Source organism: Muscardinus avellanarius (genome assembly GCF_963383645.1).
Source record: "Muscardinus avellanarius genome assembly, chromosome: 15".
Taxonomy (NCBI): Eukaryota; Metazoa; Chordata; class Mammalia; order Rodentia; family Gliridae; genus Muscardinus; species Muscardinus avellanarius.
The window spans coordinates 51,552,574-51,573,002 of record NC_137801.1 but is presented as its reverse complement, the minus strand read 5'-3'; positions in this window follow the sequence as shown (position 1 = coordinate 51,573,002).

Genomic DNA, 20,429 nt, shown 5'->3' with positions numbered 1-20,429 from the left:
AATTGAAAGGAGTAAATGACTCCACTACTATGACTGGAGACATAAACACCTCTATATCAGGTATGCAGATATCCAGCAGGCACATAACAGTAAGAACATACAGATAATTTAACAACACCACCAATCAACTGGCTATAACTGACATCCATAAATTATTTCAAACCACAACCACAGATTACATTTCTATATTCACAAGGAGTATGCACCAAGATACATCTCATAAAACATACCTTGACAAATCATGTAGTTATTGCTCCCAGATTTCAATAAAACTAAGCTAGAAATCAATGACAGATAACTGGGAAGTTTTCCACTCATGGAGATTTTACAATACACTCCTAAATAACACAGAGACCAAAGAAGAAATCTCAAAAGAAACTTTAAAAATATTTTTTCATCTATGGTTTCTCCTTCCTCATTTAGAGTTCCTTCTATGATCCAATACTTTTTCTCTCTCACTTCTGAATAGTAGGGAAAGGATATAAGGCAACCTGAGAGGGATGAGAGGGAGAAAGAAAAAAATTTCTTAATGTGCATAATATACATTAGTAAGCATATCAAAGTCAATCACTAAGCCAAACAAGAGTGGGGGAAGGAAATGGGGTGGGAATCAGGGAAGGGCTCAATAAGTGATATGTGTATATATGCCTCTACCATCTTGTATCTCATGAAGATGTATGACTACAGTGCACCAACACAAAATTTTTAAAAATACTTCAAGTTGAAAGAAAATAATTTATCAAAATTCATGAGAAAACACCAAGAGTAGTTCTTAGAAGGAAATCTATAGAATTGGAATGCATAAATAAGCTAAGAAAAAATATCTCAAATAATTTACTTCTGTTTCCTTATAAAACTTAGCTGGGCATAGTAGCACACACTTGTAATCCCCGCGCTTGGGAGGTGGAGACAGAAGGATTGCGTAGGTTCAAAGCCAGCTCTGCTGTTTCCAAATAAAAAATATAAAAATAGGTCTTGGAGTGTAACCCAGAGGTAGGAGGGTTTCCAGGAACCCCAGTACCACACACACACACACACAAAAAAAAAAAACTAGAAAAATAAGAGCAAGTTACATGCAGAGTAATTTTGTTCTTTATGACTGAATAAAATTCCATTGTGTGTGTATGTGTCAAATAAGCAGAAGAAATAAAAATGAGAGCAGAAATTAATAGAAAATAAATAAAGTAAATAACTTATTCTTTGTCAAGAACAATAAAACCAATAAGCCTCAAACCAAACTAATTTTAAAAAGAGGAAAAAAAAACATTATCTAAAATGAAAGAGGTACATGATTACAGAATCCATGGACATTAAGAGGATGGCAAAGAACTATTTCTAACAACTTTATGTCCACACATTTAATAACCTAGATGAAATGAACCAATTCAATTTAAAAAAAAAAAACATTAGCTGTTAAAATTTACAGAAGAAATAGACAAATCAAACTCACCTCTACCTATTAAGGAAATTGAACCAATGCCCATGATTTTTTCTGTAGTGGGTCCTTTAAGAAAGATGGATGGTATGGTAGCCTGAAAGGAAAAATTCGCAGGATTGTGTTTAACACTCCAGGGTTGTCTTGTAGTCCCAGGTTGGAGTTACCCTCTAGAAACTGCACTCCTGCCTAGTTTCTTCTGTCTCCTGACCTGCTTTCTCCATCTCCTTCTGGTTTCTCTGGGGAGTAATTCCCTTGCACAAGAATCCTTGCCTAAGAGTCTGCTTCTGGGACATTTGAACTAAAAAAAATTTGTTATAAACACCCTAGTAATGTATTTTTCCTTCTTATTACTCAAATCATGAACAGTTATTTGTACAAAACTTATCTTCCCAGCTAGTATATAAACTGATTTGTGGTGGGACTGTGTTGTACATCCACTCTTTCCTCACAAATCTTTAATTCAGTTTGTGGCACATAGATCAATCACATGTTGGATAAAAAACTGAATAAACAAAGAGGTTCAAGATTATTAAATTATTGGCATTTCTATAATTTTTTAAAGAGTAAGTTTTATTGCTTTCAAATAGATTTATTAAATTGACCTAGGATAAACAAGCTCTGTTATTGAAAAATAGAAGTCCTTAAGAATCATCCAGTCAATTTTCAACTTATCTTGGACTCTTTACTGTGTGTGTGTGTGTGTGTGTGTGTGTGTGTGTGGTACTTGGAATTGAACCCAGGAACATTCTACCTCTGAGTTACAACCCATTTTGTTTGTTTGTTTGTTTGTTTTGAAACAAGTTTCCTTTAGGTTGCTGAGTATCTTGCTACTGCTGAGACTGGTATTGAACCTGCGATCCTCAGCCTTCCAAGTGCAGGGATTATAGGTTTGCACCACCACACTGGACTTTTTCCTCTTCTTAGTTTGTTTTGTATTTTATGATTTGGTTACTTTCTTTAAAATATCAGAAAAAAAATCAAAGCAAGAGAAAAATTGCACTGAGTATCAAAGTTATACTAAGCATTCTTCCTTCACATTTTCTTCTTATAGCTATGGTGAATTGAATGCATTCAGAACATCTGAACAATATTAGTAAGGCACAAAGGCACATAGTGGGAGCCCTAGTGCTGCTCACATCTGCTAAACAGGGCACAACAAGGGAGGTCAGCTCATTAGAGCAATAAACACAGAAGAGGAAACACGTGCATTAACCCACACACTGGGAGCGCTTCATTGGGGAAGCAAATGACTGGCAAGTGGCTCTAGAGTCACTTAAGGACACCAAATTTCCACAAGTAGAATAATTTTAAGAAAAACAACACATAAAAGAATATATGAGAAAAAAGCTAGCTCTTTATGCTAGCTTGCCCAGAATTTCAACTAGCAAATTGAATGAATTTAAAAGCTTTTTTTTAAAAAAAATATTCCTTCTCTCTCTCTATCTCTCTCTCTCTCTCTCTCTCTCTCTCTCTCTCTCTCTCTCTCTCTCTCTCTCTCTCTCTCTCCCCTCCCCCCCCCTTTGGTTTTGAGTCATCATTTTCTGTGAGCTGAATAAACTTTGCTCAATATAAATGCAAATTTTGGTTTGTATCATAAAAAAGATATGTTCAGTAGTCATGAGATCTCACTTCCAACTACACCTTCTTCCTTTTGGGAGCTAAAGTAACTTTGCTCCAGATGAAAAAAATTAGGCTTTCTGCTATAAGTTGAATAACGTCTTAGGAGGAAAAAGTCAAGGTACAATGTTGGCAAAGATGTCTTCTTTATAAAATCCTGATAATTAAATTTTAGAAATAATTTTACTATATGAAATAATTAAAGCTATGTTTTACTCATCTAGTTCAGGTATTTTAAATTTAATTGCTAAATCTCTGTTAAATTTTAAGTTTTAATTATCTTAAAATACATATAATTTATTTATCCCAAACTTTGCTTAAAAATGATTTTATTTGTGCATTGTAATTATACAAGATGAGACTGAAAGTGATAATTCATATATGCACACATCACTTGATGTGTTTCCCTCCAGATTTCACCTCCTTTTCCCCCTCTTTCCACCCAGAACATGGTAGTGAGACTGGTAGTGATGCCTCCATATATGAACATAACATTATTTGATCTGTTTCCTTCCTCAAGCCTTCCCCTTCCCCTTCCCCTTCCCCTTCTTCCTTCCCATCCCCTCCTGCTATTCTCTCTCCTTTTTTTATTTGAAGGAAATTATCTTTTCTACATTCTCTCTATCTTCCATATATGAGAGAAAACATACAACTTTTGATTTTCTGAGATTTGCTGGTCTTAGTATAATGCTCTCAGTTTCCATCTATTTTTCTACAAATGACATAATTTTGTTGTATAAACATGGATATGCAAGTATTACTAGAGTACTCTTAATTCTTTTAGATGAAAGGTTTATTCACCTCAGAAAATGTTAGAAAAGAGCATAATTTAGAGTAGTAGTGTTTTATTTTTGTTTTGTTTTCATTGTGGTTATTTGGTATTTTCTTAATACTATACCTGTGGGTTTGTAGTCATTTTTAACCTCCAAATGTGCTTGTACCACAGGTCTTTCAAAAATAAATATTAAGATTACAAAAGAATATTCTAGTGTGGTTAATAGAAATGAATAACCTTTGTATAAATAATTGGTCCATCTATCTTTATAGGTGGCATTTGTTAGCGAAGCCAGTATTTCTTATTAAAAGAAAGATTTTAGACATGATCCTAATATAAATAAGCCATAAATATTGAAAACTTCATATAAAAATATTAGCAGTTTTCTTCCCCCCCCCCTTCTATTCTGGGAATTGCACCCCTGGGCATTCTACCTCTGAGCTACACACCAGCCCTAGTTTTTTATTCTTTTATTGAAACAGGGTCTCAATATGGGTGGATTAAGTTGCTGAGGCTGTCCACAAACCACGATCCTCTTATCTAAGCCTCCCAAGTACTGGGATTATAAATGTGAGCCACCAAACCTAACTAACAGTATGTTTTTAAGTAAAAAAAAAAAAAGTCTAATAATGTCTGTGATCAAAGCTTCTATTTCTGCATGACATTATATGTTTTACCCATAATAATAAAAATACAGTAGTAATGATAATTAGCATTATTATATTGGAAGTTTCTCTATGAAGTATTGTTTCTAGTGATTTATACATAATAATATTTAATTTTGTGCAAATATGTAAACATCATTTATAGACTAGAATTCTAAAGTGTGAAACTTAAGTTCACATAGCTAATAAAGATGAAAAATGAGGCAGTCTTACTTCAAAGATTATGTTCTGATCCACTATCCTAATAAGAAACAACGATAAGAAATAGAAAGAAATACACAAAATTATATAGAGATTTATGTGAATATATCTACATTGGAAATTCAACAATATGCACTCTTCTGCAGGGTTGCATGATAAAAGATCAGCAAAATAAATAAATAGGTTCTTATACCTTGCTAATAACAAATTCAAAAAAGGTAGCAGAAACAAATATCCTGGTAATAACATCAACCAAAATTATAGAGCACCTGTAAATAAATCTAAAATATGTGTAAAACCTTTATAAAAAAAACCCAATAAACTAAAAAATGTGCAACACCTTCCAGAAAAAACTAAAAAGCATTATTAAAGAACATTATCATCTAAATTAATTTAAAGATTAATGGATAGAAAATCCCAATACCCTATTCTCCACAGATAGGTATATCTAACTCAATTACAGTAAAACTCCAAACAGAACTTTTTATGATAATTGGTAAAATATTATTTGGATATTTTGGTAAAATAGTTAATATTGAATGAGAAAAAGATATCAAAATATAATAAGTAATTGAGGCAGTAAAATGTTGGCAGAACAGAGATCTAAAATCTAGAAGCACATTTATAAATAATTTTTTTCTTTTTACTCTTTCTTTTGTGCTGGGGATTAGAACCAGAAGCATTCTCTATCTAAATTATACCCTAACCATTTTTTATTTTTTATTTTGAAATAGGGTCTTGCTAAGTTTCAGAAACTGGCCTCAATCCTGTGATCTTTCTGTTTTACCCTCCCAAATACTGAGATTATAGGCATATACTGCCATGTTTGGTTTATGTATGAACTTTATAGATGGGATAAGTAGAACTACAAATTATTGCAAAAAGAAAAGACTATTTAATAAGTGGTTCTGGAATAATATAAAAAATAACAAGAGCAGATCTTTGCCTGATAAGATACATAAAAAATAAGTTATATATACATATATGAATAGCAAAATTCTTCAACTTTTAGAATAAACAGAAAATTATTTTTATAATCTGAGAGTAAGAAAACTCTAAAATTTAAAAAGTCAAAAGCTGTAAGAAAAGGCTAAAAAGGTTTTATTACATAAATACTAAAAGCTTTTATGTAAAAAATTGGAGAAAATATTTGCAATGCATATAACCCACCAACACATAATAAATAGAGTAAAAAGAGCTCTAAAAATTGCATACTGGAGAGAAGTGGCTAAAGGATATGAACTTCAAAAGAAAATCTACTTAATTATAGAAAAATGAATGAAAATAATACACAGTAACTTCAAAATTGATTTAGCCTCTAGGATGGAAAAAAAGTGAATCTATGTTGTTTGTTAAAACTGAAAAAAATATAGCAAAATTTCAGAATTTGTTAAAACATGTTTACTTTTTCTGTATTTTGGAAACATTTATAATTTGTAAAAATCGGGAAGCCCCCAAATTCAGAGTTCTATAAATATGTCTGGCTTACTGTTATTCTTGAAAACTCGAATACTCCTAGGGCTCTTTTATTTCTTTCCCATTGGAAATCTCTCATTCACATTAGCCTAGCCTTGTCATTCTGGTCCCTCCATCACTCCCTCCCTTCTCTCTCTTCTCAGTCCCAGGTGCAGCTGTATCTGAAATATTTGCAATTTACTCTTGTTGCATTGCGGCAAGCACCTTTCTTTACTACTGAGATGCCTCAGCAATGTTTCATGCTTTCATTCCCATATGGATTGAAAGATGGAGGGGTCAGGAGAGAAGCAGCAGAAAAAAAGGAAAATAAAATTAAGGGGAAAGCCAGGTGTGGTGGCACACACTTGTAATCCCAGCATTTGGGAGGAAGCAACCAGAGGATCATGGTTTTCAGACAGCCTCAGCTACTTAAGAAGGCCTGTGGCAGCCATGATTATGAACAACATTATGATATGAGACTATAATACACCAATAAAAGTAAAAAATAAAAGTAACATTGGCAATATTGAATTTATTTATTTATTTATTTTTTAATTTTTTATTGGTGCACTGTATTCATACATCATAGTGGGATACAAAGAAAACTTTTGTAGACATACATGCACACATTGCCAGTCAACCCCCACCCAATCCCCACCCCATTCCCTCCCCATCCCTCCTTCCCATGCTTGGCTTAGTGGTTGACATCTAGTATTATAGCAATTAATCCAAAATTAAAAATGATAATCTCACATAACAGTTTCATTTGTCTGAAACCAAGCTTTTGATAACATAAAGATAACATTTCAATATTTCTCTTTGCTTTCTTTCTTACCAGAGAATATTTTTTCTTTTTTTTTTTAGGTGAAACTATCATATATTTATATATTTATTTTTCAGAAAAAATCTATCCTAATTTGGAATATGGATTCTAGATACCCAAGCTCTAGGCAATATTGAATTTAAAAAATTATTTTTCTGCTTTTTCAGTTTTTGTTACTTGTGAAGGTATACTTATTAAAAACAAAGAAAATAAATGAGGAAGGCTGTGAAGCCCTATCTTTACAGTTACTTCTTACTCCATTACCTAAAAATGGCATAGAGCCTCATTTTTAGAGCAGTGAAAAAAGCACATGTTTAAATGCCTTTTTTCTTCTTGATAAAAGTAAGCTATCATCAAAATATTTATCTTTCCACTGCTCTATAAGGAGATCATGTACCTGATAAGAGTTAAAGTATACAGTTTCAGTGAGTATGATTTGGGGCCATCATTAAAAGAATACCAAATCTAACTGGCTCAAAATAATAAGGCAAGCCAGGTATTTTGGTGCATGTTGTAATCTCAGTATTTGGAAGGCTGGGACAGGAGGATTGCAGGTTTGAGGCCAGCTCCAGCAACTTAGCAAAACCTCAAGCAACTTACCAAAGCCCTTTTATAAAAAAAAAAAAAAAAAGTAAAATAGGGCTGGGTTTATATTTCAGAGGTAGAATTCCCCCTGGGTTCAATCTTCAGTATTAATAATAATAATAATTAATAATTAATAATAATAATAATAATAATAATAATGTAATTTTTAATTTCCCTACTTGGCAGTCAAGAAATAGAAAAGACTCCAAGCAGATATAATCAATGTTTCAGTTTCCTTTATCCACTATTCTCCTGGTTATACCCTTTTCTGTTTATATATTTTCTTCTCAAGATTACTTCTCTACTGGAAGCCAATGTAGCTACTCTGGCAACAGACATCCCTTGCTTGGCAAATCTAAAAGGAAAAAAGAAAAAAAAATTCCCTTACCCAGGAGATAAAAATACTTCTTTTAAAGTTTAAATGAGATGAGTAGTATTTCTGGGAATATCACAGACATTTCAATTGTGGTGAAGAGGGAGAAGTCAGACTAGTCCAGCCCTAGCTGTGGAGAATGGAGACTCCTACATTGAGCTTGGTCTCAGAGGCATATGCTACCAACAGAGACAGGGAGAGACCTAGACACCAAATCTGTGGAAAGTTTGGAGGGTGACCTTCGCTCAATATTAAATCCAACCACATTGATATCAACCAACTGCATAGACTGAGAAGACTCAGAGAACCAGACTCACAGAGGGAAAGGTGCCAGTGGCACTCGGTATCTACATACAGAGAGACTGCAATGGATCTATCTTCAGAATAGTTAGATGTTGTTGATGTTCCTCTTTTTTTTCTTTTTTTCACTCTTTTCTGCATTTGACAGTGTATACCTGGCTGATTTATTTTTTTTTGGGGGGGTAGGGTTGTGGGTTTCTTTGTGGGTTTTGTTTTGTTTTGCTTTTTATTTTTTAACCCTCTTCCCAAATCCTCTCCCAAGATTATTCTCTTGTACATACCTGCTTTCTCCTCTCTCTCCCCTTTCTATCTTTTCTCTTCTTTTATTGTTCCCTTGTCTTGTATTAAATCTACTTCATGTCACTATATTAGAAACTCTACATTGGTTACTAAAATATTACTACATTTCTACAATCTCTAATCTCTAATATATACTACCTTACCAAACTCATATACTATTCAACCCTATCTGAGATCTTACCTTATTCTTCCATTTACTCCTTCACTTCCCTCCTTACTCAACCTTCACTGTTTAATACAATACAACTTGCCCTTTAATATACAGGCTTACACCTAGAGACTGAGAGAAATCCACCAAAAGTAGCAGGTACAAACTTTTGAAATCATGGGAAGGATGAACAACAACAGAGCAATAAGCTCCCATACCCCCACAATAACAGAACCTGATAACACAGAAATACAGAGTTCTCCAGAAGATCAAATTAGGAATGTAACTGTAGAAATAATACAGGATTTGAGAAAATAATTTAGAGAGAGTCTGAAAGAAATAAAGGACACAATCATTGAAATAAAGGCATCAATTCAAACTATAAACAATCAATTAGACAACATGGAGAATAAAATCTCGCTCTTAGGAGATAATCACTCCAAAAACAAATGCATATTTTATAATGTAGAAAAAACAATTCAGGCGGGAAGATGGCGACCGAGAAAAGCGGGGCTTAAGAGTCCCGCTAACAACCAATCTCCATTACCACAAAAAGAGCGCCTTTCATAGCCAGAAAACACCATTACCAGAAAAACAAAAAAAACCACCAGGCTCCAGAGAGAAAGCGGACTGAGAACAGAACTCAGGGCCACAGAGGAGACACACGCGCCCGAGGACGCGGCAGCAGCGCCATACTGCCGGCGGCAGCGGCGAACTCAACGGACGGCTACAGCAAGCCAGGTGAGCCGCTGCGGAACAGCCAGGCGGGATCTTTCGGCGCAGACAGCATTTAAAGCTCCCAGTGGCTGAGCTCAGCACACACTACAGGGATTCAGAGTGGAAATCAAAACCAGAGAAGAAAAAATACGCCAGCCTCATGGCCGAGGGCGTGGCAGAGGCGCCATATTGCCACCGGCAGCGGCAGCAGCAGTGAATTCACCGAGTCCAGTACAGCCACATCTGCGTACTCAAGAACAGTGAGTCAAATTGTGGGCCACAGAGGAGAAATCGCAGTATTGTGCCTCCTGGGACTTGACCCAGTGAGGGAGTGGTGGTGGCAGAGATATCACACCATAGGAGAACGTGCAACCTGGCACCCCCCATAGTTTAAAGCAGCCTCTATCGACTCCCTGGGTTGGAGACTCTGTGATACAACCCAGTAAAGGAGTAGTGGGGTCTGAGATAATACAGACTCGAGATCCAGAGCACCTTAAGTGAAGCCATAGTGACCCAAGGGAAGAACCCAGAGAAGGCACAAACCTCCGAAATCATGGGAAAGAGGAATAACACTGGAGTAATGAATGTGCACAACCCCACAACATCTGAACCTGATAAAACAGAAAATCAGAGATTTCTAGAAGATCAAATCAGGAAAATAACTGTAGAAATAATAGAGGTGCTTCGAAAAGAACTCAGAGAGAGCCAAAAAGAGATAAAGGATGCAATTAATGAAGTAAAGGCCTCAATTCAAAGCACAAACAACCGATTAGAACACATGGAGAACAGAATCTCGCTCTTAGAAGATGAGCAATCCAAAAATGAATGCATAGTTTCTAATCTAGAAAAAAATATCCAACAGCAGGAATCTGACATTGAAGAAATATGGGCCCATCTTAAGAGAGCTAACGTAAGAATAATTGGAATAGAGGAGGGAAAAGAAAGTGATACCAAAGGGATCAACAATCTCTTCAAGGAAGTAATAGCAGAAAATTTTCCAAATATAGAGCAAGAGGTTGATACACAGATCCAGGAAACTTATAGAACTCCCTTTAGACAGGATCCGAGAAGAGGATCCCCACGCCATATAATTGTCAAAATGACCAATGTGGAAGCCAAGCAGAGAATCTTAAAGGCAACAAAAACAAAGGGCCAAGTGACATTCAGAGGCAAACCAATTAGAATCACTCCAGACTTCCCAAACCAAGTCATGAGAGCCAGAAGGGCTTGGAGTAACATATTCCAAACTCTGAAAGAAAACAACTTCCAGCCAAAAATTTCCTACCCAGCAAAACTTTCTATCAAATTAGATAGAGAAATAAGAAGCTTCCATGACAAACAGAAACTGAAGGAATTTATGTCTTCAAAACCAGCGCTAGAGAAAATACTCAAAGAGATTAACTACAAAGAAGAAATAGGTAACACTCACCAGAACCAGAGAAACAAGAGTTTCCATCCAACAGACAACTAAGATTGGTTATCTGTGGAGATTCATTATTTATGTTAGTCTTTTACCTATCTCTAAGTTGTATTGTTTGCCTTTATTGTTGTTAATTTTTAGGATTTCTAGTTGGAATATTAATATACCTTCAGATATAGCATTTGGAAATATTTTATCCAATTCTATTAGTAACTGTTAACTCTGTTTACATTGTCTTTGGATATACAATATTTTCTTTTATTTTTTAGGGAGTTTGTATATTCTTCTGTTGCCTGTGCCATTGAAATCATATCCGAGAAATCACTGCCAATTTCAATGTTGTGAGGTTTTATGACCCAGATTTTCTCCTAAAAGTTTATAGTCTTAAGATTTATATTTAGGTCTTTTATCTATTTTGAGTTAATACTTGTATATGGGATTAGGTAAAGGTCCAATTTTATTCTTTTCCATGTAATTATTATTTTTCAACAATATTTAGTTAAAAGATTATTATTTCCACCACCAAATGTTCGTGGAAACCTTGTCAAAAATAACTTGACAATATAGGGAAGAATTTACCTCTAGGCTTGTATTTAACTCCAATGGTCTATATATCTGCCTTTAGAACAGTACTACACTGTTTCAATTATTGTAGCTTTATATGGTTTGAAATCAGAAAATATATATCTGCTAGCTTTGTTCTTTTTCAAGATCGTTTTGGGTATCTAGAATTCATATTCCATATTAGAATAGATTTTTTTCTGAAAAATAAATATATAAATATATGATAGTTTCACCTAAAAAAACAGAAAAAAATATGCTCTAGTAAGAAAGAAAGCAAAAAGAAATATTGAAATGCTATCTTTAAATCATCAAACGCTTGGTATCAGACAAATGAAACTGTTATGTGAGATTATCATTTTTAATTTTGGATAAATTGCTATAATACTAGATGTCAACCACTAAGCCAAGCATGGGAAGGAGGGATGGGGAGAGAATGGGGTGGGGATCGGGTGGGGGCTGACTGGGCGATGTGTGCATGTATGTCTACAAAAGTTTGTATCCCACTATGATGTATGAATACAGTGCACCAATAAAATAAAATTAAAAAAAAAGAAAAAACAATTCAGCAACAGGAATTGGACATTGAAGAAATATGTGCCCATATTAAGAGGGCTAACCTAAAAATAATTGGCATAGAGAAGGGGAAATAAGGTGAAACCAAAAAGGATCAATAATCTCTTCAAAGAAGTAACAGCAGAAAATTTTCCAAATATGAAGCAAAAGGTAGATACATAGATTCAGGAAACTTATAGGACTCCCTTTAGACAAGAAAAAAGGTTCCCCATTCCACATAATAGTCAAAATGACCAATGTAGAAGCCAAGTAGAGAATCTTAAAGGCTTCAAAAACAAAAGGCCAAGTGACATTCAGAGGAAAACCAATTAGAATCACTCCAGACTTCCCAAACCAAGTCAGGAAAGCCAGAAGGGCCTTGGAGCAACATACTCAAAACTCTGAAAAAAAACAACTTCCAACCAAAAAGTTTCTACCCAGAAAAACTATCTTTCAACTAGATGGGAAAATAAAAAGCTTTTATGGCAAACAGAAGCTGACGGAATTTATGTCTTCAAAACCAGTGCTAGAGAAAATACTCAAAGAGATTAACTACAAAGAAGAAATAAGTAATACATGCCAGAACCAGAAGAACAAGAATTTCCATCCAGCAGACAACTAAGCAAAAAAAAGAACAAACCGTATTTCAAACAGAAATCAAATCTTAATATGTTAGGAATTAAAAATCATCTCTCAATAATAACACTGAATATAAATGGCCTCTACTCCCCAATAAGGAGACATAACGTGGCAAAATGGATTAAGAAACAGAACCCATTTATCTGCTTCTTGCAAGAAAAAAACATCTTACAAGGAATGATAGTAACAAACTTAAGGTAAAGGGCTGGTGCAAGGTATTTCATGCCAATGAAACTCAAAGGCAAGATCTTAGAAGATGGAAAGATCTGCCATGTTATGGATAGGCAGAATAAATATCATTAAAATGGCCATCCTTCCAAAAGTGATATACAGATTCAACACAATACCCATTAATTTACCAAAGTCATTCCTCACAGACATAAAAATATAAATCTTTAAATTTATTTGGAACAACAAAAAGCCCAGAATAGTCAAAGTAGTTCTCAGCAACAAAAACCATGCAGGAGGAATCACAATAGCTGACTTTATACTACAAAGCTATTGTAATAAAAACAGTATAGTACTGGCTCACAACTAGATACTTAGACCAATGGAGTAGAATAGAAAACCCAGAAACTAGTCCACACACTTACAGCCAATTAATTTTTAACAAAGGGGCCAAAAACATACACTGGAAAAAAGATAGCCTGTTCAACAAATGGTGTTGGCAAAACTGGTTAACCATATGCAGAAAACTGGAAATTAATCCCACTTTCTCACCTTGCACAAGAGTCAATGCAAGGTGGATCAAAGACTTGGAATTTAGAACAGAGACCTTGAGGCTCCTTGAAGAGAGCATAGGTCCAACACTGCAACACACAGGCACAGCTAAAATCTTTCTAAGCAAGACCCCAATGGCACAACAAATTAAAGGAGAATCAATATGTGGGATTGCATGAAACTGAAAAGCTTCTGTACAGCAAAGGAAACTAAACTATCAAGAACCTCAACAATGAGCCAACAGAATGGGAGAATATTTTTGCCACCTACTCCTCCTATAGAGGACTAAAACCTAGACTATACAGAGGTCTCAATAAACTTAACACTAAATAAACAAATAATCCAACCAAAAAGTGGGCAAGTGAACTAAATAGACACTTCATGAAAGAAGACATTCAAATGACCAATAAATGCATGAAAAAATGCTCAATATCATTGGTAATCAGAGAGATGCAAATCAAAACTACCCTGAGATTTTACCTTAATCCAACTAGAATGGCAATCATTCAAAACACAAACAACAACAAATGCTGGTGAGTATGTGGAGAAGTGGGAACTCTAAAACATTGTTGGTGGGATTGCAAATTAGTGCAACCACTTTGGAAAACAGTATGGAAAATCCTCAGCAGAATGGGAACAAATTTACCATTCGATTCAGCAATACCACTTCTGGGTATCTACCCAAAAGAAAGTAAACCAAACTACCAAACAATGCTTGTATATCTATGTTCATAGCTACACAATTCACCATAGCCAAACTATGGAACCAGCCAAGATGTCCATGAACAGATGAATGGATTACAAAACTGTGGGATATGTACACAATGGAATATTACTCAGCTATAAAGAAACACAATTGCCTCATTTTCAGGGAAATAAATGGTACTGGAAGACATTATGCTAAGTGATATGAGTCAATCACAAAAATAAGAAATTGGATACTTTCTCTAATAGGAGAAATCTTAGAAGAAATGGTTCATAGAAGAAACTCTTGATGAAAAAAGAAATTCTATAGAGGAACAAATAAATCAACCTAACAGTGGGGATAGGAGGGGGGAAGAAGGAAACTCTCTAAAGCACACAATGTTCTGCTATACTTATTCATATCATAGTCAACCACTAAATCAAGCATGGGAGGGAGGGTTATGGAGGGTTGGGGAGGGTTGGGGAGGGAGTAGGGTGGGGACTGGCGGGGGTTGGCTGGGTGATGTGTGCATATATGTTACAGAAGTTGTTTGCCCCATTTTGATGTATGAATACAATGTACCAATAAATATTTTTATTAAAAATAAATAAAGTTTAAATGAGCCATGTTAGATGATGTGCCCACTCTTGAAACATTATATGCTTATTGGCTCCTGGTTGCATTTCTGAGCCACTAATTAGCAAGTAGGATCAACTTCCTGTGATTTGAATATAGTTTGTCCCAGGCAAAACTCATATGTACTTTATACCCTAGTGTAGCAGCATTGGTGTGTGTGTGTGTGTGTGTGTGTGTGTGTGTGTGTGTGTAATTTTTGAGAGGTATTTGGCTCATTAATGCTGTTTTTATGAAGTGAGATTTGTTACAAAGTAAGGCTGCCCTTTGGGTTTTGTCTCATCACATATGTCTGTTTGACCTTCTGCTTTTAGCCACAAGTTGAAATTGTGTGAGGCCCTCATCAATGTCATTTTCTTAGACTTCCTGGATTCTAAAACCATGAACCCAAATAAATTAATTTTTTGTAAGTTAGCAAGTTTCAGGCATTTTGTTATATAAAATTACCAAGGAAAGCTTCGGATCAAAGCTAAAGGAGAAATCAAGATTTTTCTCTTGAAGATAAAAAGACAGGTTTTTATGAGACCTTTCTGAAATGTTATATTATGTTCATGTAGCTTGGCCCATACCTATCAGGGGCCATAGAAACAAAACCCATAAAACTACATTATTAACATACATGTTATACATTCACCGACATATCAAACTCAATCACTAAACCAAACATGAGAATAAAGAAGGGGGGAAGGAAAGGGTTGAAAAAGGAAGAGCTAAATAAGTGATGTGTGCATATATACCTCTACCATCTTGTACCCCATAAAGATGTATGGCTACCATGCACCAATAAAATTTTTAAATTTAAAAATTGCATTGCAAATTAGCATATAAATATATTGCCATGACAATCATGCATTGTATGTTGTATGCAATCACTTCAGAACAGGATTTAGAAAACTACAGATTCTAGGATCAGAAAATAAATACTTTGCTGGTCGTGGTGGTGCATGCTTGTCATCCCTGCACTTGGGAGGCAGAGACAGGAGGATTGTGCAGATTCGAAGCCAGTCTCGCTGGCTTAAGAGACCCTGTTTCCAAATAAAATATAAAATAGGGAATGTAGCCTGGAGGTAGAAGGGTTCCATCTCCAGGACCACCAAAGAAAGAAAGAAAGAAAGAAAGAAAGAAAGAAAGAAAGAAAGAAAGAAAGAAAGAAAGAAAGAAAGAAAGAAAGAAAGAAAGAAGAAAAAAGAAAAGAAATGCTTTTTGGCAATAAAATAAATTTGTATTATAAACTGGGCATTAACAGTGAGATATACTAGGAAAAATGAGATCTTGTTTGAAGTAATGCCAAGGAAATGACACTGTATTTTACTTATAATTTTTTGTTACTTCTAAATGATCTTCAGGTAGCTTGTAAATAAAAAGTTGTATAAAATAGGGTAATAAAAGCAATTTGAAAAGAGAAAAAGGAAAGAGGTAAAGGATAAAAGAAAGCACTGTGGGAGCTTTGGAATGCAGACTTTATTTTCCTTCATTTTCAGACTTTTAACAGCTTTTGCTGTACTCTGGCAAAATTCTTCACCTCAAGATCCTTAACTAGCTCTTCAGCAGAGAGATTTCTGTTATATAAGCAGTCTATTCAGCTTTTTATACAAGCATTTTACTTCCAAGTTGTGAAAGTAATTTTTGTTATATTTATTTGGACATACTTAATGGAGTTCATTATGATATTTACATACATATATATAGTATGTATTGATTAAATCTAATTTTCCTTTTTTTACCCTCTCCACCCCCCAACACATCCTTCCAAATCTCTATTAATTACTATTCTACATTTCTGTGGACTTTTATTTAGCATCAATGTGTGAAAAAGACCATGTGTCACTTGTTTTTCTTGTGACTGGCTTATTTAAAATGTTTTCTTATAGTTTCATTTATTTTGCAAATGGCAGGATTTCATTTTTCTTTATAGCTGAGTAATGCTCCATCTATGTGTATATTGTATGTGTGTGTGCATTTCACATTTCCTTTATCTGTTCATCTTTTACAGGGCACCTAGGCTGATACTGTATCTTAGGTACTGTGAACAGTACTACAAATAATATGGGTGTCCAGGTTATATCCTTTGTATGTTTATTTAATTTCCTTTATATATTTACTAAAAAGTGGGATAGCTAGATCATATGGCAGATCTGATTTTAGTTTTTGAGGAACATTCATAAAATTTTCTACAATGGTAATAATAATTTACATTCCTTTCAACAGCAAACAAAAGTTCCTTTGTTTCTATATCCTTGCCAACATTAGTATTGTTTGTTTGGTCAGTAGATGGGTTAGTTGGTTGGTATTTTGTTTGTTTGATAATATCAATTTTAAATAGTATAAAATGGTATCACAATGAGGATTCAAGGCACACTTCTCTAATAACAAATATCTTCACGGAAATTTTTGTTATTTTGAAAAATGTCTATTATTTGCCTATTTTAAATATACTTTTATTGATACATTATACTTTCACATTATAATGTAAACATGTTGACAGTGATATACATGCACAAAACACTGATGCCCTCCCATCCCACGTCCTCCATATCCTCTTCCCCATAACAAGATACTGATTGACATTGGTAGTTTTGCATATGTACACAAAGCTAATGGCAGTAATTTCTTCATTGATCCTCCCTGGTTCCACTGAGATTTCTTCTCCATTATCTGGAGTCCCTTGGGTATTTAAATTACTCCCTAGCTTCTACATATTAGATTACCTAATTATTTTATTGTTGTTGTTTCTTTTAGTTCTTTGTATTTTATAGATAAAAATTATCACTGTAGCCGGGCCTGGCATACCACGCTTTTAATCCCAGAGCTTGGCAGGCTGAGACAAGAGGATTGCACAGGTTTGAAGCCAGCCTCAGCTACTTAATGAGGTTCTCAGCAACTTGGTGAGACCCTGTTTCCAAATAAAGTATAAAATAGGTCTGGGAGTATAGGTTGGAGGTAGAAAAGCCCCTGGGTTCCACCCCCAGTACCACACACACACACAAAAAAAAAACTATCACTGTAAATATTTTCTCCCACTTTGTAGGTTGTCTCTTCACTCTGTTGTTTCCTTTGCCATGCATCAGCTTTGTAATTTGACATACTTCCATTTTTGCTGTTGTTTCCTGTGCTTTTTAGGGTATTATCAAAAAATTTACTTTCTGTACTAATGTCATAAAGTACTTCAATTATGTTTTCCTCTAGTAGTTTCGGGTCTTGCATTTTCGTCTTTGATCCACTTTGAGTTTTTGATTGTTTGTTTGTTTGTTTGTTACACAGGGTGAGAGATTAGGGTAAAGTTTCAATCTTATGAATTTGAAATAATTTTCCCAAAATTATTTATCAAAGAGGTTGTTCTTTCTCCAATCATGTTTTTGGTGCTTTCAATTGGCTGTAGATGTATGGACTTATTTCTGGGCTTTGTATTGTTCAAATGGCCCACATGTTTGTTTTAATGACAATACCATGATGATTTGGTTATTATGGCTCCATAGTACATCTTGAAATCAAGAATTGTAATACTTCCAGTTTTGTTCCCTTTGCTTAATGTTGTTTTGGCTATTTGTAGTTTTTCATTCTCCCTATTAAATTTTAGAAATTCCCTAATGTACATGATGTACCTTCACAAACATATCAAAATCAATCACTAAGACAAACATGAGAAGAAAGGAGGGGGAGGGAATGAGGTGGGAAGTGAGGAAAGGCTAAATGAGTGATGTGCACATAGATGCCTTTACTATCTTGTATCCCATTAAGATGTATAACTACAATGCACCAATAAAAAACAGCTGTAAAAGTCAACATAAAAAAGAATTGTTTTTTTTTTCTAATTCTGTATAGAATGTCATTAGTAATTTGATAGAGATTGCCTTGAATCTGTAAAATGTTTTGGGGTAGTTTGAGCACCTTATTAATAATTCCTCTAGTTTTCCATGAACCGGGGAGATAATTCCTCTGTTTGTGTGTGTGTTCACTTTTTTAATCAGAATTTTATAAGTTTCACATAATTAAGTTTATTACTATTTTATTTGTGTGCATGGATACTATACATGGGATTGCTTTCATGATTTTTCTGTTAGAAAATCCATCACTAATGTATAGAAAAGTTATTAATAATTATATCTTGGTTTTGTATTCTCTACTTTATTAAATTTATCTATCAATTCAAATAGTTTTCTGGGAGGAGTCTTTGGTTTCCTATGTATAGAATCATATAATCTAACAAACAGAAATTTGACTTTCTCCTTTCCTATTTGTATGACTTATTTCATTTTCTTGCCTAATTGTTCTGGATAAAGTTTCTATCATCATACTGAATAAAACCAATGAGAATAGATTCCTTTGTCTTGTTTCTATCCTTAGATAAAATGCTTTCAGTTTTCCCCATTTCATATGATATAGGCTATGTGTTTCTAATATATAGACTTTATTATGTTGAGGTATGATCCTTCCATGTCTAAATTATTAGGGATTTTTATTATGAAAGAATGTTCAATTTTGCCAAAGGCTTTATTACATTATGATCCTTCTATATCTAAATTATTCAAGAATTTCATCAGGAAAAGATGCTGAATTTTATCATAGGCTTTTTCTGCATCTCTTGTGTGACTTTTTAAAACACTTCTATTGATGCATTTTAGTTATACACCATAGTAAAGTTCAAAGTGATACAAACTATGCACACAGCATCTGGTATGTTTCCCCATGTATGTTAGTAAGTTTGATAGTGATACCTTCATACATGAATATAACATTATTTAAACTGATTCTTTCTTCAATCTTCTTTCTTCTCCCCTCCTCTTTTTCCCATTTACCTTCTATTGTTCTACTGATTTCCCTCCTCATTTATCTCAAGTTCTTTATGTTTTCTATTTTCTCCCTAGCTTCTACATATTAGAAAAAACATATGATGTTTAATGTTCTCTAGTTCCACCATTTTATTTTTATTCTATTGATGTGGTGTGTTATAGTTATTATTTATACACATTGAACATTCTTGCATCTCTAGGATAAAATAGTTAATAATGGTGAGTATACCTTTGGTTTTAAATTTGATTTACTAGTATCTTGAGAATTTTTACATATTCCTATGTTTATCAAGGATATTGGTGTATAGTTGTTTATTATTATTATTATATTATTATTATTATTATTATTATTATTATTATTATTGTTGTTGTTGTGTCTTTGGTTTGATCACAGACTAATGCTGGCCTCATAGAATGAATTTGAAGGAATTTCATCTCTTTTTTAAATTCTTTGGAATAGTTTGAGAAGTTACATTACTCTGTGTGTGTGTGAGTGTGAGTGTGTGTGTGTGTGTGTGTGTGTGCGCGCGTGTGTGTGTGTTTTACTGGGAAAGGAACCCAAAGGCACTCTACCTCTAAGGTACCTCTAGTGTTATTTTATTTTATTTTATTTTATTTATTTTTGAGCACAGGGGATGGAACCCAGGAGCATTCAGAGAACAAAAAAAGAAACCTGCCTGCCTCATGGTGGGGGTGCCATAACAGCACCATCTCACCTTATTGCACCTGACTCCAGAGAATAACAGAAAACAACCAAGGACTTGAAACTGCAGATAATTGGAATTGTAAGCCATCAGTTTCTCCTGCACAAACACCTGGTACAATTTGCAGCAGTGTTGGTCAAGCTCACCACACCTGTCAGAGATCCAGAACAGTGTTCTACAACAGGTAAGCAAACCTGCCATCCCTATGGGAGAATGCACACTGTGGCACCCAAGGACACACCCAGCCTGATAAACTCTCTGGGTCTGAGATTTTGTTGTTCAACTTGACAAAGGTGGTGATGGAGTCTGCTGTTGGACATAACAG